General features: G+C 63.0%; 1 long non-coding RNA gene across 1 annotated transcript; it reads right to left on the bottom strand.

Moving 5' to 3' along the window:
* Positions 1-189: 189 nt before the first annotated feature.
* LOC133354112 (uncharacterized) lies at positions 190-14437 on the bottom strand. The gene is made up of 4 exons (XR_009756540.1): positions 14207-14437; positions 13790-13893; positions 13297-13373; positions 190-963 (listed from the first exon to the last, which is right to left on the bottom strand). It is a non-coding gene; the product is annotated as an uncharacterized LOC133354112 (long non-coding RNA).
* Between the last annotated feature and the right edge of the window lie 7362 nt (positions 14438-21799).

A 21799-nucleotide genomic window follows, 5' to 3' on the forward strand; every position in this document is an offset into this window, starting at 1 on the left:
ACAATCTAAGTTTGTCCTCCCCCCATGGCACTGCTCACCACAGCGGTGCCGTCCGGCACCAACGAGGAGGTAGGGGGTTGTTTTGTCAGACAATTACAAAAGACAAAGATCCCCCGTGTAGCCTGTGACATACTGTAGGGGCAAGTGCTGTTAGCGAGTACCTCAGACAATTACACATACACACACGTGTTGTATTTTTTCATCAGTTTTTTCTCCGCATTTATTGAACACCATGCCAAGTTAGTGGGACAACTTCCGTCACGAATGGACGTCGCTCGTGTCAAACTTCTCGCGAAGGGGATGGCACCGCCACCCTCCCGTAGGGACGGTCGCCACCGCGGAGATGGAGCCGGCGAGCCCAGCCGAGTGTCGGGGGCCTCTGATGGATCGCCGCATCGCGGGATCCATCAGTGGACTCGTCGCGGATAATGATGGTGTCGTTCACCGCCCGCACGCACAGAAATCCTCCACCACCAACTTCCATCACCACCACCACCTTGACCACCATCGCTTTCTCCTCCTGCCGCACAACTTCAACCACCACCGTCATCACCACCAACATCATTATCGACTCCCAATTCCACAACCAACAACCACCTCTTCAAACATTTCCACCACCTTCACCACCACCACGACCACCATCACCACTATGTTAACCACCACCACCACACCTCCTCCTACACCATCGACTCCAACTCCACCACCACCACCACCACGTCACCCGTCCATCCACGCTGCGTCCATCAGCGCCCAGCTTGTGGGCCGTGCCCCTTTGCGCTGAGCCGTCACCGAGCAGGTGATGGTGATGATGGTGAGGGTCGTGGTGATGGTGGTGATGATGATGGTGGCGGAGGGTTGAGCCTCGCCGCCTGCACGCCGCTACACGATGCTGCACTGGCGCTGGGTGCGGCTGATCTTCTGCACGTCTTCTCCCTGCACGGCGCAGCGGATCACGGCTATCACCTGCGGAGGTCACGGCGCGCGTGCTGGGTCAGTTCGCGCGCGCGGTGTCGTGAGAGAGCGCGCGCTCCGAACAGAGGCATCTGCGTTCATCCGCTGTGTGTGTGTGGGGGGGGGGGGGTGCCCTTCAGAGCCGGCTGCTCGCGAGAGACGCAACCGCTGACGGAGTGAAAACTCATTGCTCCAAGACTCATTGCTCCAAGACTCATGGCTCCAAGACTCATGGCTCCAAGACTCATTGCTGCAAGACTCATGGCTCCAAGACTCATGGCTCCAAGACTCATTGCTGCAAGACTCATGGCTCCAAGACTCATTGCTGCAAGACTCATTGCTCCAAGACTCATTGCTGCAAGACTCATGGCTCCAAGACTCATGGCTCCAAGACTCATGGCTCCAAGACTCATGGCTCCAAGACTCATTGCTGCAAGACTCATTGCTCCAAGACTCATTGCTGCAAGACTCATGGCTCCAAGACTCATGGCTCCCAGACTCATTGCTCCAAGAACTGCTTTGGGTGCGCTCAGTTTGCTGTTCCGTCCACCCCTCCGCCCGCACCTCCCATGGGCACGGTTGGCTACGTACGGTGCGAAGGAAGGCTCAACGTGCGTACATCCACAGTGGTGCTCGCGCAATTGCGTTCGGTTCACACACGGCGCGTCCATCTGTCAAGCTGCGTCAGCTCCAAGGCTCCCCCTAAATCACGTGTGGACACCCCTAAATCACGTGTGGACACCCCCCCCCCCCGCACTCTGAATCGCTCCCACTTCCATCTGTGCTGCGTGTGACTTTTCTCTCTGGAGACGTCGTCACGACCACGGCTACAGCCCTCTAGGTGCAGCGGTCGCCAACCCCAACAATAAGTAAGAAGCAGAGACATTTGCTTTTTTCTTTCGACTTGGCTTGAAAATTCAAACACAAAGTGCACGTGAATGAGAGAGAGACACCGTCTCGCCATGCAGTTCCTGGAGTTTGTGTGCGGAGATTCACTTCGTCTTTCAATCCTTACCACTCCTCTCTCTCTGTGTATGTGACACCTATGTCATCAACATGTACAGTGTATATTTGTGTGTAGTCCATAATATCGGTTGTTTTGGTCGTTAAACCCGCCACCCCTCGACACAGACGATTACGAGTGTTGTATCACGTGACACAAGACGAGTGCAGCAGCAGCACCGGTCGTGTGTGAGAGAGTAAACCCACTGCAACATGGACAAATCCGAGTACGACGTTTCGCCAGTAATCACAACGAGCATCATTAGGCAAAAAACCTCCTACGTGTTAAACAGAACTTTTTTTTAAAGAATAGGTTTTACCCTTTCTGCCAATACAAGAGTGGTGTTAAGATGTTCAAACACCAAATGGAAACCTTTTTGCAAGGAATCAAGTTCTGCATTCACCACACGCGCTACTTTGTGGTGAACATGCAAACTCACATGCGCTGATTAATACATGCCCTTGTCTCCGAGACTGACTGGCCCCCACCAGGGGGAGACTGACTGGCCCCCACCAGGGGGAGACTGACTGGCCCCCACCAGGGGGAGACTGACTGGCCCCCACCAGGGGGAGACTGACTGGCCCCCACCAGGGGGAGACTGACTGGCCCCCACCAGGGGGAGACTGACTGGCCCCCACCAGGGGGAGACTGACTGGCCCCCACCAGGGGGAGACTGACTGGCCCCCACCAGGGGGAGACTGACTGGCCCCCACCAGGGGGAGACTGACTGGCCCCCACCAGGGGGAGACTGACTGGCCCCCACCAGGGGGAGACTGACTGGCCCCCACCAGGGGGAGACTGACTGGCCCCCACCAGGGGGAGACTGACTGGCCCCCACCAGGGGGAGACTGACTGGCCCCCACCAGGGGGAGACTGACTGGCCCCCACCAGGGGGAGACTGACTGGCCCCCACCAGGGGGAGACTGACTGGCCCCCACCAGGGGGAGACTGACTGGCCCCCACCAGGGGGAGACTGACTGGCCCCCACCAGGGGGAGACTGACTGGCCCCCACCAGGGGGAGACTGACTGGCCCCCACCAGGGGGAGACTGACTGGCCCCCACCAGGGGGAGACTGACTGGCCCCCACCAGGGGGAGACTGACTGGCCCCCACCAGGGGGAGACTGACTGGCCCCCACCAGGGGGAGACTGACTGGCCCCCACCAGGGGGAGACTGACTGGCCCCCACCAGGGGGAGACTGACTGGCCCCCACCAGGGGGAGACTGACTGGCCCCCACCAGGGGGAGACTGACTGGCCCCCACCAGGGGGAGACTGACTGGCCCCCACCAGGGGGAGACTGACTGGCCCCCACCAGGGGGAGACTGACTGGCCCCCACCAGGGGGAGACTGACTGGCCCCCACCAGGGGGAGACTGACTGGCCCCCACCAGGGGGAGACTGACTGGCCCCCACCAGGGGGAGACTGACTGGCCCCCACCAGGGGAGACTGACTGGCCCCCACCAGGGGGAGACTGACTGGCCTCCCCACCAGGGGGAGACTGACTGGCCCCCACCAGGGGGAGACTGACTGGCCCCCACCAGGGGGAGACTGACTGGCCCCCACCAGGGGGAGACTGACTGGCCCCCACCAGGGGGAGACTGACTGGCCCCCACCAGGGGGAGACTGACTGGCCCCCACCAGGGGGAGACTGACTGGCCCCCACCAGGGGGAGACTGACTGGCCCCCACCAGGGGGAGACTGACTGGCCCCCACCAGGGGGAGACTGACTGGCCCCCACCAGGGGGAGACTGACTGGCCCCCACCAGGGGGAGACTGACTGGCCCCTACCAGGGGGAGACTGACTGGCCCCCACCAGGGGGAGACTGACCTGGCCCCCACCAGGGGGAGACTGACTGCCCCCACCAGGGGGAGACTGACTGGCCCCCACCAGGGGGAGACTGACTGGCCCCCACCAGGGGGAGACTGACTGGCCCCCCACCAGGGGAGACTGGCTGGCCCCCACCAGGGGGAGACTGACTGGCCCCCACCAGGGGGAGACTGACTGGCCCCCACCAGGGGGAGACTGACTGGCCTCCCCACCAGGGGGAGACTGACTGCCTCCCCACCAGGGGAGACTGACTGGCCCCCACCAGGGGGAGACTGACTGGCCCCCACCAGGGGGAGACTGACTGGCCCCCACCAGGGGGAGACTGACTGGCCCCCACCAGGGGGAGACTGACTGGCCCCCACCAGGGGGAGACTGACTGGCCTCCCCACCAGGGGGAGACTGACTGGCCTCCCACCAGGGGGAGACTGACTGGCCCCCACCAGGGGGAGACTGACTGGCCCCCACCAGGGGGAGACTGACTGGCCCCCACCAGGGGGAGACTGACTGGCCCCCACCAGGGGGAGACTGACTGGCCCCCACCAGGGGGAGACTGACTGGCCCCCACCAGGGGGAGACTGACTGGCCCCCACCAGGGGGAGACTGACTGGCCCCCACCAGGGGGAGACTGACTGGCCCCCACCAGGGGGAGACTGACTGGCCCCCCACCAGGGGGAGACTGACTGGCCCCCACCAGGGGGAGACTGACTGGCCCCCCACCAGGGGGAGACTGACTGGCCCCCACCAGGGGGAGACTGACTGGCCCCCACCAGGGGGAGACTGACTGGCCCCCACCAGGGGGAGACTGACTGGCCCCCACCAGGGGGAGACTGACTGGCCCCCACCAGGGGGAGACTGACTGGCCCCCACCAGGGGGAGACTGACTGGCCCCCACCAGGGGGAGACTGACTGGCCCCCACCAGGGGGAGACTGACTGGCCCCCACCAGGGGGAGACTGACTGGCCCCCACCAGGGGGAGACTGACTGGCCTCCCCACCAGGGGGAGACTGACTGGCCTCCCCACCAGGGGGAGACTGACTGGCCCCCACCAGGGGGAGACTGACTGGCCCCCACCAGGGGGAGACTGACTGGCCCCCACCAGGGGGAGACTGACTGGCCCCCACCAGGGGGGACTGACTGGCCCCCACCAGGGGGAGACTGACTGGCCCCCACCAGGGGAGACTGACTGGCCTCCCCACCAGGGGGAGACTGACTGGCCTCCCCACCAGGGGAGACTGACTGGCCCCCACCAGGGGGAGACTGACTGGCCCCCACCAGGGGAGACTGACTGGCCCCCACCAGGGGGAGACTGACTGGCCCCCACCAGGGGGAGACTGACTGGCCCCCACCAGGGGGAGACTGACTGGCCCCCACCAGGGGGAGACTGACTGGCCCCCACCAGGGGGACTGACTGGCCCCCACCAGGGGGACTGACTGGCCCCCACCGGGGGAGACTGACTGGCCCCCACCAGGGGGAGACTGACTGGCCCCCACCAGGGGGAGACTGACTGGCCCCCACCAGGGGGAGACTGACTGGCCCCCACCAGGGGAGACTGACTGGCCCCCCAGGGGAGACTGACTGGCCCCCACCAGGGGGAGACTGACTGGCCTCCCCACCAGGGGGAGACTGACTGGCCTCCCCACCAGGGGGAGACTGACTGGCCCCCACCAGGGGGAGACTGACTGGCCCCCACCAGGGGGAGACTGACTGGCCCCCACCAGGGGAGACTGACTGGCCCCCACCAGGGGGAGACTGACTGGCCCCCACCAGGGGAGACTGACTGGCCCCCACCAGGGGGAGACTGACTGGCCCCCCCAGGGGGAGACTGACTGGCCCCCACCAGGGGGAGACTGACTGGCCCCCACCAGGGGGAGACTGACTGGCCCCCACCAGGGGGAGACTGACTGGCCTCCCCACCAGGGGGAGACTGACTGGCCCCCCACCAGGGGGAGACTGACTGGCCCCCACCAGGGGGAGACTGACTGGCCCCCACCAGGGGGAGACTGACTGGCCCCCACCAGGGGGAGACTGAATGGCCCCCACCAGGGGGAGACTGACTGGCCCCCACCAGGGGGAGACTGACTGGCCCCCACCAGGGGGAGACTGACTGGCCTCCCCACCAGGGGGAGACTGACTGGCCCCCACCAGGGGGAGACTGACTGGCCCCCACCAGGGGGAGACTGACTGGCCCCCACCAGGGGGAGACTGACTGGCCCCCACCAGGGGGAGACTGACTGGCCCCCACCAGGGGGAGACTGACTGGCCCCCACCAGGGGGAGACTGACTGGCCCCCACCAGGGGGAGGACTGACTGGCCCCCACCAGGGGGAGACTGACTGGCCCCCACCAGGGGGAGACTGACTGGCCCCCACCAGGGGGAGACTGACTGGCCCCCACCAGGGGGAGACTGACTGGCCTCCCCACCAGGGGGAGACTGACTGGCCTCCCCACCAGGGGGAGACTGACTGGCCCCCACCAGGGGAGACTGAACTGGCCCCCACCAGGGGAGACTGACTGGCCCCCACCAGGGGGAGACTGACTGGCCCCCACCAGGGGGAGACTGACTGGCCCCCACCAGGGGGAGACTGACTGGCCCCCCACCAGGGGGAGACTGACTGGCCCCCCACAGGGGGAGACTGACTGGCCCCCCACCAGGGGAGACTGACTGGCCCCCACCAGGTGGAGACTGACTGGCCCCCACCAGGGGGAGACTGACTGGCCCCCACCAGGGGGAAGACTGACTGCCCCCACCAGGGGAGGACTGACTGGCCCCCCACCAGGGGGAGACTGACTGGCCCCCCCAGGGGGAGACTGACTGGCCTCCCCACCAGGGGGGACTGACTGGCCCCCACCAGGGGGAGACTGACTGGCCCCCACCATGGGAGACTGACTGGCCCCCACCAGGGGAGGGAGACTGACTGGCCCCCACCAGGGGGAGACTGACTGGCCCCCCCAGGGGGAGACTGACTGGCCCCCACCAGGGGGAGACTGACTGCCCCACCCAGGGGGAGACTGACTGGCCCCCACAGGGGGAGACTGACTGCCCCCACCAGGGGGAGACTGACTGGCCCCCACCAGGGGGAGACTGACTGGCCCCCACCAGGGGGAGACTGACTGGCCCCACCAGGGGGAGGACTGACTGGCCCCCACCAGGGGGAGACTGACTGGCCCCCACCAGGGGGGAGACTGACTGGCCCCCACCAGGGGGAGACTGACTGGCCCCCACCAGGGGGAGACTGACTGGCCCCCACCAGGGGGAGACTGACTGGCCCCCCACCAGGGGGAGACTGACTGGCCCCCACCAGGGGGAGACTGACTGGCCTCCCCACCAGGGGGAGACTGACTGGCCCCCACCAGGGGGAGACTGACTGGCCCCCACCAGGGGGGAGACTGACGTGTCCCCCACCAGGGGGAGACTGACTGGCCCCCACCAGGGGAGACTGACTGGCCCCCACCAGGGGGAGACTGACTGGCCCCCACCAGGGGGAGACTGACTGGCCCCCACCAGGGGGAGACTGACTGGCCCCCACCCAGGGGGAGATGACTGGCCTCCCACCAGGGGGAGACTGACTGGCCCCCACCAGGGGGAGACTGACTGGCCCCCACCAGGGGGAGACTGACTGGCCCCCACCAGGGGGAGACTGACTGGCCCCCCACCAGGGGAGGACTGACTGGCCCCCACCAGGGGGAGACTGACTGGCCCCCCACCAGGGGGAGACTGACTGGCCTCCCCACCAGGGGGAGACTGACTGGCCCCCACCAGGGGAGACTGACTGGCCCCCACCAGGGGGAGACTGACTGGCCCCACCAGGGGAGACTGACTGGCCCCCACCAGGGGGAGACTGACTGGCCCCCACCAGGGGGAGACTGACTGGCCCCACCAGGGGGAGACTGACTGGCCCCCACCAGGGGGAGACTGACTGGCCCCCACCAGGGGGAGACTGACTGGCCCCCCCACCAGGGGAGACTGACTGGCCCCCCACCAGGGGAGACTGAATGGCCCCCACAGGGGGGAGACTGACTGGCCCCCACCAGGGGGAGACTGACTGGCCCACCCCAGGGGAGACTGACTGGCCCCCACCAGGGGGAGACTGACTGGCCTCCCCACCAGGGGAGAATGGACTGGCTCCCCACCAGGGGGAGACTGACTGGCCCCACCAGGGGGAGACTGACTGGCCCCCACCAGGGGGAGACTGACTGGCCACCACCAGGGGGAGACTGACTGGCCCCCCACAGGGGGAGGACTGACTGGCCCCCACCAGGGGGAGACTGACTGGCCCCACCAGGGGGAGACTGACTGGCCCCCACCAGGGGGAAGACTGACTGGCCCCCACCAGGGGGAGACTGACTGGCCCCCACCAGGGGGAGACTGACTGGCCCCCACCAGGGGGAGACTGACTGGCCCCCACCAGGGGGAGACTGACTGGCCCCCACAGGGGGAGACTGACTGGCCCCCACCAGGGGGAGACTGACTGGCCCCCACCAGGGGGAGACTGACTGGCCCCCACCAGGGGGAGGACTGACTGGCCCCCACCAGGGGGAGACTGGCCCCCACCAGGGGGAGACTGACTGGCCCCACCAGGGAGGAGACTGACTGGCCCCCACCAGGGGGAGAATGACTGGCCCCCCACCAGGGGGGACTGACTGGCCCCCACCAGGGGGAGAATGACTGGCCCCCACCAGGGGAGGACTGACTGGCCCCACCAGGGGGAGACTGACTGGCCCCCACCAGGGGGAGACTGATGGCCCCCAACAGGGGGAGACTGACTGGCCCCCACCAGGGGGAGATGACTGGCCCCCAACAGGGGGAGACTGACTGGCCCCCACCAGGGGAGACTGATGGCCCCCACCAGGGGGGAGGGACTGACTGGCCCCCACCAGGGGGAGACTGACTGGCCCCCACCAGGGGGAGACTGACTGGCCCCCACCAGGGGGAGACTGACTGGCCCCCACCAGGGGGAGACTGACTGGCCCCACCAGGGGGAGACTGACTGGCCCCCACCAGGGGGAGACTGACTGGCCCCCACCAGGGGAGACTGACTGGCCCCCACCAGGGGGAGACTGACTGGCCCCCACCAGGGGGAGACTGACTGGCCCCCACCAGGGGGAGATGATGGCCCCCACCAGGGGGAGGACTGACTGGCCCCCAACAGGGGGAGACTGACTGGCCCCCACCAGGGGGAGACTGGACTGGCCCCACCAGGGGGAGACTGACTGGCCCCAGGGGGAGCTGACTGGCCCCACCAGGGGAGACTGACTGGCCCCCACCAGGGGGAGACTGACTGGCCCCCACCAGGGGGAGACTGACTGGCCCCCACCAGGGGGACTACTGACTGGCCCCCACCAGGGGAGACTGACTGGCCCCCCCAGGGGGAGACTGACTGGCCCCCACCAGGGGGACTGACTGGCCCCACCAGGGGGACTGACTGGCCCCCACCAGGGGGAGACTGACTGGCCCCACCAGGGGAGACTGACTGGCCCCCACCAGGGAGACTGACTGGCCCCCACCAGGGGGACTGACTGGCCCCCACCAGGGGGAGACTGACTGGCCCCCACCAGGGGGAGACTGACTGGCCCCCACCAGGGGAGACTGACTGGCCCCCACCAGGGGAGACTGACTGGCCCCCCCAGGGGGAGACTGACTGGCCCCCCAGGGGGAGACTGACTGGCCCCCACAGGGGGAGACTGACTGGCCCCACCAGGGGGAGACTGACTGGCCCACCAGGGGGAGACTGACTGGCCCCCACCAGGGGGAGACTGACTGGCCCCCACCAGGGGGAGGACTGACTGGCCCCCACCAGGGGGAGACTGACTGGCCCCCACCAGGGGGAGACTGACTGGCCCCCACCAGGGGGAGACTGACTGGCCCCCCACCAGGGGGAGACTGACTGGCCCCCACCAGGGGGAGACTGACTGGCCCCCACCAGGGGGAGACTGACTGGCCCCCACCAGGGGGAGACTGACTGGCCCCCACCAGGGGGAGACTGACTGGCCCCCACCAGGGGGAGACTGACTGGCCCCCACCAGGGGGAGACTGACTGGCCCCCACCAGGGGGAGACTGACTGGCCCCCACCAGGGGGAGACTGACTGGCCCCCACCAGGGGGAGACTGACTGGCCCCCACCAGGGGGAGACTGACTGGCCCCCACCAGGGGAGACTGACTGGCCCCCACCAGGGGGAGACTGACTGGCCCCCACCAGGGGGAGACTGACTGGCCCCCACCAGGGGAGACTGACTGGCCCCCACCAGGGGGAGAGACTGGCCCCCACCAGGGGAGACTGACTGGCCCCCACCAGGGGGAGCTGACTGGCCCCCACCAGGGGAGACTGACTGGCCCCCACCAGGGGGAGACTGACTGGCCCCCACCAGGGGGAGACTGACTGGCCCACACCAGGGGGAGACTGACTGGCCCCCACCAGGGGGGAGGACTGACTGGCCCCCACCAGGGGGAGGACTGACTGGCCCCACCAGGGGGGAGAATGACTGGCCCCCACCAGGGGGAGACTGACTGGCCCCCACCAGGGGGAGACTGACTGGCCCCCACCAGGGGGAGACTGACTGGCCCCACCAGGGGGAGACTGACTGGACCCACCAGGGGAGGACTGACTGGCCCCCACAGGGGGAGACTGACTGGCCCCCACCAGGGGGGAGACTGACTGGCCCCCACCCAGGGGGAGACTGACTGGCCCCCACCAGGGGGAGACTGACTGGCCCCCACCAGGGGGAGACTGACTGGGCCCCCACCAGGGGGAGACTGACTGGCCCCCACCAGGGGGAGACTGACTGGCCCCCACCAGGGGGAGATGACTGGCCCCCCACCAGGGGGAGACTGACTGGCCCCCACCAGGGGGAGACTGACTGGCCCCCACCAGGGGAGACTGACTGGCCCCCACCAGGGGGAGACTGACTGGCCCCCACCAGGGGGAGACTGACTGGCCCCCACCAGGGGGAGACTGACTGGCCCCCACCAGGGGGATGGCCCACCAGGGGGAGACTGACTGGCCCCCACCAGGGGGAGACTGACTGGCCCCTCACCAGGGGGAGACTGACTGGCCCTCACCAGGGGGAGACTGACTGGCCCCACCAGGGGGAGACTGACTGGCCCCCCACCAGGGGGAGACTGACTGGCCCCCACCAGGGGAGACTGACTGGCCCTCACCAGGGGGAGACTGACTGGCCCTCACCAGGGGGAGACTGACTGGCCCTCCACCAGGGGGAGACTGACTGGCCCTCACCAGGGGGAGACTGACTGGCCCCCACCAGGGGGAGACTGACTGGCCCTCACCAGGGGGAGACTGACTGGCCCCCACCAGGGGGAGACTGACTGGCCCCACCAGGGGAGACTGACTGGCCCCCACCAGGGGGAGACTGACTGGCCCCCACCAGGGGGAGACTGACTGGCCCCCACCAGGGGGAGACTGACTGGCCCCCACCAGGGGGAGACTGACTGGCCCCCACCAGGGGGAGACTGACTGGCCCCCACCAGGGGGAGACTGACTGGCCCCCACCAGGGGGAGACTGACTGGCCCCCACCAGGGGAGACTGACTGGCCCCCACCAGGGGAGACTGACTGGCCCCCACCAGGGGGAGACTGACTGGCCCCCACCAGGGGGAGACTGACTGGCCCCCACCAGGGGAGACTGGACTGGCCCCCACCAGGGGAGACTGACTGGCCCCCCACCAGGGGGAGGACTGACTGGCCCCCACCAGGGGGAGACTGACTGGCCCCCCCACCAGGGGGAGACTGACTGGCCCCCACCAGGGGGAGACTGACTGGCCCCCACCAGGGGGAGACTGACTGGCCCCCCCACCAGGGGGAGACTGACTGGCCCCCACCAGGGGGAGACTGACTGGCCCCCACCAGGGGGAGACTGACTGGCCCCCCACCAGGGGGAGACTGACTGGCCCCCACCAGGGGGAGACTGACTGGCCCCCACCAGGGGGAGACTGACTGGCCCTCACCAGGGGGAGACTGACTGGCCCTCACCAGGGGGAGACTGACTGGCCCTCACCAGGGGGAGACTGACTGGCCCTCACCAGGGGGAGACTGACTGGCCCTCACCAGGGGGAGACTGACTGGCCCTCACCAGGGGGAGACTGACTGGCCCCCCACCAGGGGGAGACTGACTGGCCCCCACCAGGGGGAGACTGACTGGCCCCCACCAGGGGGAGACTGACTGGCCCCCACCAGGGGGAGACTGACTGGCCCCCACCAGGGGGAGACTGACTGGCCCCCACCAGGGGGAGACTGACTGGCCCCCACCAGGGGGAGACTGACTGGCCCCCACCAGGGGGAGACTGACTGGCCCCCACCAGGGGGAGACTGACTGGCCCCCCCACCAGGGGGAGACTGACTGGCCCCCCCACCAGGGGGAGACTGACTGGCCCCCCCACCAGGGGGAGACTGACTGGCCCCCCCACCAGGGGGAGACTGACTGGCCCCCCCACCAGGGGGCTTGCAGCAAGCAGCCCACGGCGCGTCCGCTCTGCCACCTCGCGGCCGACGCCGTGAGCCCCCCCCCCCCCGCCTCCCCCAGCCCTGGGGGGGGGGGGGGGGCTCGTCGTGCTGCGTGCGGACCTCGCCTTGCCCTGGCTGCGTGCAGCTGAGCAGCGTTATTGCTAGCGGGGGTGGAGGGGCGTCGATTAAATTATAAAAAATAATTAATAATGATAATGTTTAATAACTCTGATTTAGTTAGATTTTTTTCAAAAAATGTGTTTGCCGGTGCTTGCTTATCATTAGTTATTATAATGTATTATTATAATTAGTTATTATTTGGAATCATTACTTAATTTTAATTATTATTTCTGTAAGGCGCAGTCGCCACAGGATATCCGCTCCGTCGTTCTCAGAGAGAGGAGCTGCAGGCGAGCGGTCGAGGCGGCAGCAGTAGCAGCAGTAGGAGCAGTAGGAGCAGCAGTAGCAACAGTAGCAGCAGCAGTAGCAGGAGCAGTAGCAGCAGCAGTAGGAGCAGTAGCAGCAGTAGCAGAAGCAGTAGCAGCAGTAGCAACAGTAGCAGCAGCAATAGCAGCAGCAGGAGCAGCAGCGGCAGTAGCAGCAGCAGTAGCGACGCGTTGAGCCAACGCCAAATTCCACTCCTCCAAGCTCTGTGGTCCTCTGCGCGTGAAGGCGTTATCGACCGAATTCACGAGGTGTCTGTACGTGGCAGGGAACCGGAGCACCCCGAGATACCCACGCATGCGATGGGGCAAGACGCTATCCCCGTACAGACGTGTACAGGTGGAGTTCTCGTTTGCCGTACCGCCGTCTCCTGGCGAGCCAGGGTACGGCTACGCATCGACGCCCACGGGGGAAGGGCGTTCCCAACATCTGTGTGTGATCCACCAATCCTCGCTGCTACTGCTGCTGCTGCCTCCACAGTGCTGGGTCACAGGCAGCCACGCGTGTAACCACCACCGGTGGCGAGTGAGGGTGGGCTCAGCAGCAGTGGCGGCGTGGTGGTGGGGGTCGAGTCGGTGACGGGGGTCGAGTCGGTGCCGGGGAGCGAACTCACGTCGTCCAGCTCGGGGAGCCCTCCCAGCTCCAGCTTGGAGTAGACCAGCTTGCCGTTCACCTTCACCTCGAAGCTGTCTGCAGGTGAGGGGTGTACAGGTGAGGTGTGTGATAGTGGTGGGTGTACAGGTGATGGGTGTACAGGTGAAGGCTGTACAGGTGAGGGGTGTACAGGTGAGCTTTACAGGTGAGGGGTGTACATGTGAGGGGCACAGGTGTGTGTATGTGGTTGAGGACGTTGTAATCTGAGTCCGCTGTGTTCTTACGCGGTGGGTCCAGGTGTCTCTGCGAGTCCCCCTAAGTAAGTGTGGTCATGTTTTGGGTTGCTTCCACATTGGGACCCGGTGGGCCCAGGTGGATACAAATTCTGTCCTGGTGATCTCGGGTTTCTTGTGAGTCTGTGTGAGTATGTGTGAGTCTGTGCGAGTCTGTGTGAGTCTGCATCGGGCCAGGGTAGGTACAGGTGAGTCCAAGGCCCTGTTTGCCCCACTTACTTTTCCTCCCCGTAACGCCGACGATCTCCACCCCCGGGAGCTCCGCTTGGACCCGGGACTCGAGCCCCCAGAAGCGGCTCTGGTGGCCGTTACCTCATCCCCCGCTGTGCACAGGGAAGGTCAGCGGCGGGGGGGGGGGGGGGTACTCAGGTGAGTAGCCAGGTGACTAGGCAAGTGACGAGGTGAGTGACTTGGTGATGGGACCAGAGAGTGACTAGATTCGTGGCTAGGTGAGTAGCCGGCTAAATGAGCGGGTGAGTGGCTAGGTAAAGAGACAGGCCATTAACCAGGTGAGTGAACGGATAAGAAAGCAGGTGAACTGCGAGGTCAATGATCGGATGAGTGGCCATGTGAATAGCCAGGTGAGCGCGCACGTGGTGCAGTATGTGCGTCGTGCCCGTGCAGGTGTACACTCACCAATACTCCACGTGCACCTTCACCCTCATGGCGGCACCTTCACCCGCTCCTCCTGGTCGGCCGAAACTGGTGAGCAACTCACCCGAGACACCAAACTCACCCGAGACAGCTCACCCGAGACCCACGCCTCCTTGTGAGACACCGCAGCCGAGACACCGCTTGAGTCAAGCCACCTGGGCGCCGCCCGCTCACCTTTGCCGTCCCCAGTAGCCAATCACAGACGCCACCCGCTCCCCACCAGTGAGGAGATGCGGGGGTGGGGGGACCTTGAAAGTCATTTTAAAGTCAGGGCGGCCTCTCTCGCCGCGTCTCCCCGTCGAGTCACCGTCTCTCAAATAGCGGCCAATGCTGGAGGCAGCCGACAGGTACCGGTAGGGAAGAGGGGGGGGGGGTCCGTCGTGTGTGTCGCGTGCACCCGGCCTGACACGTGCGCCGTCATGACGTCAGCCGGGGTTCGCGTGTACCACGTGGTCTTCAACAAAAAAAAGTTTGTGTCTCTCTCTCGGTGGTGGGGAGCGGTAGTGTAGCGGTCAGCGCTACGCTGCGCTACGAACCTGACGACCCGAGTTCGATTCTCGCTCACGGCCAACACCGGTGACGATTATCTAAACCGGTCCTGATCCTCCCCTAGGTCGACTCAGCCTCAAATGAGTACCTGGTGCGGTGTGTGTTCGCTAGCAGCACTTGCTGAGGCTCTGCGGGGGATCTCTGTCTTTGTCTCTCTCGGTGAGACGACGATCCCAGACGCGTGGGTTCGACTCCGGCTCACGGATTCACACGAGGGCAGTGGAGTGGTCGCGTGTGAGCGCCTCTCACGGACCTTCTCCAAGGTCGACCCCCCCCCCTCGCTTCCACGAGCCGTGAGGGCGAGGGGGTGCCCGCGGGTTCCCTCTGCTCGTGGGCAAATATTCAAAGTGCCCTATTCCATTGAGAAGTGAATTCCACCGTTGTCTTTAGTGGTACTATGCTATATATAACATAAAAACACTGTGAGATTTAACAAACAAAAAATTGCGTGCGAAAATAAATCGACGTAACTTGTGTCGTTTTTTGACAATTAGCCACATTTTCTGTCATTTTTTTTTCCTCTAAGAAGTGAACTTTCTAGGAAGTGAATTCTTCATAATCAACGTTTTTGGATTTAGATCGCGTTTTTATAAATGTGTCGTAACCCTCCACCACCCGACACGGCCAATCAGTGAACTAATTGTCTTTTGTCAACGTGACACTTTTTTACTGATTGGCCATGTCGGGTGGTGGAGGGTTACGACACATTTATAAATAACGCGATCTAAACCCAAAAACGTTGATTATGAATAACATTGGTCGCGAAAGCCTACGTGTTAAACTGAAGTGAATTCTCTAAGAAGTGAATTCTCTAGGAAGTGAATTATCTAAGAAGTGAACTCTCTATGAAGTGAATTCTCTAGGAAGTGAATTCTCTAGGAAGTGAATTCTCTAAGTGAATTCTCTAGGAAGTGAATTTTCTAGGAATTGAATTCCTCCCACTGCCTTGAGTCTTACTGTGCTATACATAAAATACAAACTGAGGAATTCAACAAATATTTTTTTCGCTTGCAAAGAAAATTGACGTACTAACCTTAGTCGTCTCTCCGCCCAAATTGTCCAAGTGTTTAGTTTGTAAGTGGTATCGCAATGATGAAAACATCACCGCTAGGAAGTTACCGAACTGGGTATCACGCAGCAGCAGCATCGCATCATACTCTATACTCATCATCATTGGCCGACGGTGGCAACACGTGTTGTCCCCCCCCCCCCCCACGACGGATGAGCACGGTTGGCTACGTACGGCGCGAAAGAAGTTCAACATACGAATAGAACATGCAACATGATAACAACAGCCAGGGTGAAGAGTGTGCAATCTGACGATGTTGAGCTGTGTGTCAATGCGGGCGTAGCCCATAGCTGTGTGTGTGAGGTTGTGCTGTGCCACTCCGAATCAGTCGAGCGGCATTATCTTTGCATCGGTTGCGTAACGCTGTGTGGAAGCTACCTGGTCTGTCGCTCCGCACGAAGCTTCAGGTCTTCTCGGCCACAGTCATTCCCTCCCTTCTCTACGCTTGCGAAACGTGGACCCCCCTAATGGAGCATGTTCGCCGGTTAGAAACATTTAGGCTGGCCTGCCTACGATCCATCCTGGGTTTAACCAGGCTGGATTGTGTGAGGAGCTCACAAATCCCTGAACGATCTGGGCAAAGTCCCATCGGTGAGCTCCTCCGGCAGGCAAGGTTGCGTTGGCTGGGTCATGAAGCCCGCATGCCCAGCCACCGCATGCCTAAACAGCTTTTGTTCGGCCGGATCGAGGGGGCTAAACGGGCGCGACACGGGCTAGAGAAGAGATGGAGTGATGTGGTACAGGAGGACGTGGAGCTGAGTGGACTTGCCGATGACTGGTACCAGCGGTGTCAAGATCGACCTCTGTGGAGGAGGCTCGTGAAGGACGCTACTGGACAGTTGGAGGCAGTCGCCCTCAACAACGGGGGGCGGAGGAGCGACGCTCACAATAATGAGCGGAGCGCCGGGTGGATAAAGCACAGCAAGTTGGTACAGTAGGGGGCACAGGTGGTGCATCAGCTAGTCATCTCAGTCAGTCGACCCGTGGCACCTGGGTCTGCCCCGTGACCTCCCAGCGGGCGTTCGACACTTCACATGGCCTCAAGGTGCACATGGCCTGGCACGAGCGTCGTGGTGACGTCACCGCCACTTAGTGTCGAATGGCGGTTGTTGTTGCTGTGCCACGGGTGCAAGGGGTGATTGTGTGCACACACACAACGGTGTCTGTGCTGACGACAGGGACGCCACCCAACAAACACGGACTTTTGGCAAGAAAAGCGCCACACTGATGGCAAAGATAGTGACGACATTTGCTGGAGATGGTTTAATCAAAATGTTGGATCTGAAATGTCATCGCCGGGACTTGATGGCCCAGGTGATGTCACCACGCCAGCGCTGGTGCAACGTCGACCGATGTGTTCACTGGCGACTGACACCGGCTCATCCAGATCCATTTATTGATCCACGCGGGTTCGCGAACACAAGGTTGCAGATGACGACAGGGCAACGTTGATAAATGCGGCCTGCGTTCTTGTTGGAACTCGTGAGTCTCCCAAAAGGTCGATTCGAGGCCAACCCGGTAAATATGGAACGTTGGTCCCAACCGTAGCAACCAATCACATGCCAACGTTGGAACGGCAGTTGGACATGTCACGTGGGCTGGCTCAATGCGTGTTTATGGACAAGCGCCTTCATCGATCCATGGAGTGGGCGTCGTTATTTGACCAAATTTAGTTCAATCCGGAATTCTGCTGAAGTTTGCATTATTGTTGTTATTATTATACCAACTCTAATTATACAACTTAACCACAATTATATTCTACCCAATATAAAGTGAGAACAATTTGCCATGCGGATATTGAGAGGTGAGAGAGAGGAAATCGCGCAGTCGCAGTGCGGATGGAACAACAGTTTGGATTTATGTTGCAATGCAGAAGGTCCATTGCCTGAAACGTCGCCTATTATTCACTTTTGTATTTTAAGGCCACACAGTGTTATTGACGAATTGTGCAATGAGCAACAAACAACAGCAGCAGCAGCATCACCAAGCGATGTGTGTAACGAGGATGGAACACTGAAACGATTCCTAGTCGGGATTCGATCCACGAATCGCGACCGGTTACGTTCCAACCGAGGCGGTGAGTGGTTGGTGCCTGCGGTGTTGGCCACATGGCTCGCAGGAACCCGCTCCGCACAGCCCCGAGCGACTCGAGGAGCATCACCGATTGGTCGATGCGCGGATGAGTCGATGTCGATCGCCGGATCTGTGCGTCATCGCTCCATCCTCGACATCACCGTCCGGGGGCAGTCCCACAAATTCAGTCGCGCCGTTCGGCCACGTGGCAGACGTGGCTGCCACGTGGCAGACGGGGCTGGCACGTGGCAGACGTGGCTGGCACGTGGCAGACGTGGCTGGCACGTGGCAGACGTGGCTGGCACGTGGCAGACGTGGCTGGCACGTGGCAGACGTGGCTGGCACGTGGCAGACGTGGCTGGCACGTGGCAGACGTGGCTGGTGTTGAACACGCTTTCGGCTATCGCGGCCAGCGCGGTGTCGCGAGTCGCAAGTCACTGTTGGGTCCAGGTCGCGCAGGTACAACTCCAGTGTTGTGTGATGCACCCTCCACCACCCGACGCAGCCAGATAAAGGAAGTTGTCACGTACCCACTTGTTCAATGTATTGTTGTGTGCATCGCTTTCCAGAACAAGCGATGGTGTTGCTACTGAAACGGTAATTAGTTGTCCACGTTATTGGTTTGGCTGTGTCGGGTGGAGGAGGGTGTACGACACACAACATTACGTGGCAAATTTGACCCAAACACAAACAAATCTATCGTGAATCACGTGTGTGTAATCATTTGCGTCATCACAAAGTGGCACGTTGACATGGGCATCATGTGTCATCCAGTTAGAACCGCGATTCAGATCGTGACAGCTTGGCCACCTTTCTGGATACAAGGGAGAAATGGTTCGGACCAACTCGGACGAACTGACTTGATCATCCGAGATCCGACGGTGGCGTTATCGGTTCTGCGTTTACCCGTCAGTCCATCACGTTGGTCCGTACAGAACCTATATTTTCCAAAAAACGTTTGAGATAATTACCTTCAAATGCACCATACGAATTGTTTGGCCAAACATCCAAATGTAGGATCGCAGGGCTTGGGCAATTTGCTAAGCGCCGATTCTGGCCGCGCCCTCTGAATCATTCTCGATATCTCTCTCTCTCACCAAAAGCAGCGCGTTACAAGCTCTACGTGGCTCTACGGGACTCCACAGGACTCCACAGGACGATAATAATTATACAGAACAGCGTAGGCCGGCCCCGTGGGTGTAACTGCGAGCAGCGACACGACAAAGCGCGACCCCCCCACCCACCCAGGCGACCCTCCTCCCACCGCGGTGCCGCACACAGCAGCCCACGGCCGACACCCCCCACCCACTCCCCCCCCCCGTGCTCCCCGTGCCGTCCATCAGTGCCCAGGTATCGGCAGAGCCGTTTCTGCTGGGCCATCACCGAGCAGGCGAGGCGGGGGGGGGCGGTGGTGGTGGTGGTGATCGAGGATCAGCGCCTACTGGAGGCAGCAGCTCTGACGGCACTTGGTGATCTTCTGCAGCGGCTTGCCCTGCACAGCGCCGCGGATCGCCGCCACCACCTGCACCGCCAGCAACAGAAGCAGCAGCAGCAGCCTCGTTACCATTGCCTAGCAGCGGCAGCAGCGTCGTTACCATTGCCTAGCAGCGGCAGCAGCGTCGTTACCATTGCCTAGCAGCGGCAGCAGCGTCGTTACCATTGCCTAGCAGCGGCAGCAGCGTCGTTACCATTGCCTAGCAGCGGCAGCAGCGTCGTTACCATTCATTGCCTAGCAGCGGCAGCAGCGTCGTTACCATTGCCTAGCAGCGGCAGCGCACTCAGCTACATCGCCACCATGAGTCGAGAGAGAAAAAGAACCCCAACACCGTCCCTTGCCCTCGACCGGCACATTTTGCCACATGATGTGACGAGTTGAGTTCAATTGTCGTGATTACGCAACTGACAAAAGCACCGAGGGGAGGGACTTATTTATTTTAAACGCTTCAGATGGTTTAGATCCACACCCCTCCAAACACCGCCGCCGCTGTCGTCGTTTTGTCAGCTCGAGGAGGAAGGGAGGGAGACGCTCCTGGGGGGAGGGGAACATAAATGAAGCGAGGGGGGAGGGGGGCAACGAAGCCCACGAGGTGACGTGACGCCGATAGCGCAGCGGTCGACACAATTCGGGATTTAAACAAACAAATGAAATGAAAGGCGCGTGAATACAATGACGAGAACGACGTCGGCGAGTCGGCCGAGGTGGACGTGCACGGGAGCACGAGAGGAGGTTTGGGGTGAGGGAGGAGGAGGGGTGGGGGAAGAGGAGGGGTGGGGGAGGGGTAGGGAAGGGGAGGGGGAATGGGGCGGGAGGGGAGGAGGGGTGAGGCGGGAGGGGGAATGGGGGGAAGCGACGGTGCCCGTGATGTGGCCTCACGTCGTCCGTCTCAGGGAAGCCTCCCAGCTCCAGCTTGGAGAAGACGATGACGTCGTTCACCTTCACCTCGAAGCTACCTGCAGGTGGCACGTGCACAGGTCGAGTGCGTGTACAGGTGAGGAGCACGTGGTGAGTGTGCAGGTGAGGGGCACGTGGTGAGTGTGCAGGTGAGGGGGTGCACAGCTGAGCTCGTGTGTGTACAGGTCGTGGGAGCGGGCGGGCCCGTGAGCTCGGCATCTACGTGCCACGCAGGGGCAGCTGGCACTGGGTGGTCCCTCTAGGGAATAGCCGAGATTATGACGACGTTCAATGTGTTTCATAACTTAATTTGCCGTGCAATTTATTTGATCTTAGCAAAATTGGACCGTGACCGCCGGCAATACAACGGACACAAACGGTAGGCGGTGCAAAGCATTCAATGGTTATTACTGCAGTATTGACCGGGGCGGCCTTCAGGGTTTCGAACCGCGAACCTCCACAACAACCGCTAGGCCGTGTCACTGCCCGTAACGTGATGCGATTGGCCCGTGGTGTGATGTGGCGCAAGCCAACCCCCCCCCCCCCCCTTTGAGTTGCTTCGGGCATTTAACTGCCCCGTGTTTGGGTTGGGTCCGGTTGGGTCCAGGTGAGTCCATGTGGGTCAAGGTGGGTCCATAAAAGCGCGTGACGACACTCACCTTTCCTCCCTGTGGCCCCCATGACTTGGGCCTCCGGGACCTCGGCGTTCACCTTCGCCTTGAGAGCCACGAAGCGGCCCTCGTAACCTCAGCGGCCACTGTGCAGGCAACACAAAGACAGCGGTGACCCGTATAGCCCACACAGTCTGCTGGGGGCAAGTGCTGTGCTATAGCATCGACGACGGAGCGCCCCCCCCCCCCCGTGTAACCTTAACAGAATGTTGGGGCCAAGTGCTGCGTTAGCGAGCACCTATTAAGGTCGGCTCTGTGGCACACGAAGCGGTGGGTGGCCAGCATCACGCCCGGCCGCCAGGTACTCATTTGAGGCCGAGTCGATCTGGGAGAGACCCAGGCCGTGAGCGAGAATCGAATTTGTTGATGACCAGGTTCGTAGCGCAGCAACTCGTCGTGATGCGGTGTTTGTGCACCGCATTGGAGCAACAGGGGACAAAGAGGCGCGCGCGCACCTGCCTTGCGCAATGTCCACACCTGTCCTGTGTCCAGGTAAACAACACGCAGAGGTGTCGGGCGAGGGAAATGTGCAGAGTCACGGACACTGCCCCACGTGGTCCCCTGGGCGGGGTGCGGCCACAATGTGTTTGCCAAGCGACGTCGACGCCTCTGTTGTTCTTGTTGTTGGCTACGCGACCCAACGCAAGAAGATCCCCTGCGCTTTGATTCTTCCACGAAGCTGTTCATGGTCCACCCGAAACCGCGTCCACTGCACAAAGTCACGGCAGTGGGCGCGGGGGCTGACAGCACAAAGAGCACATTGGCGAACCCTGCAGAGGTTCGTGGCGCGGCTACGCTCACCCACGACGGACCGCGCCGAC

The sequence above is a fragment of the Lethenteron reissneri genome, chromosome 46, assembly GCF_015708825.2.
Source record: "Lethenteron reissneri isolate LAM-NWPU_2019-01 chromosome 46, ASM1570882v1, whole genome shotgun sequence".
NCBI lineage: Eukaryota > Metazoa > Chordata > Hyperoartia > Petromyzontiformes > Petromyzontidae > Lethenteron > Lethenteron reissneri.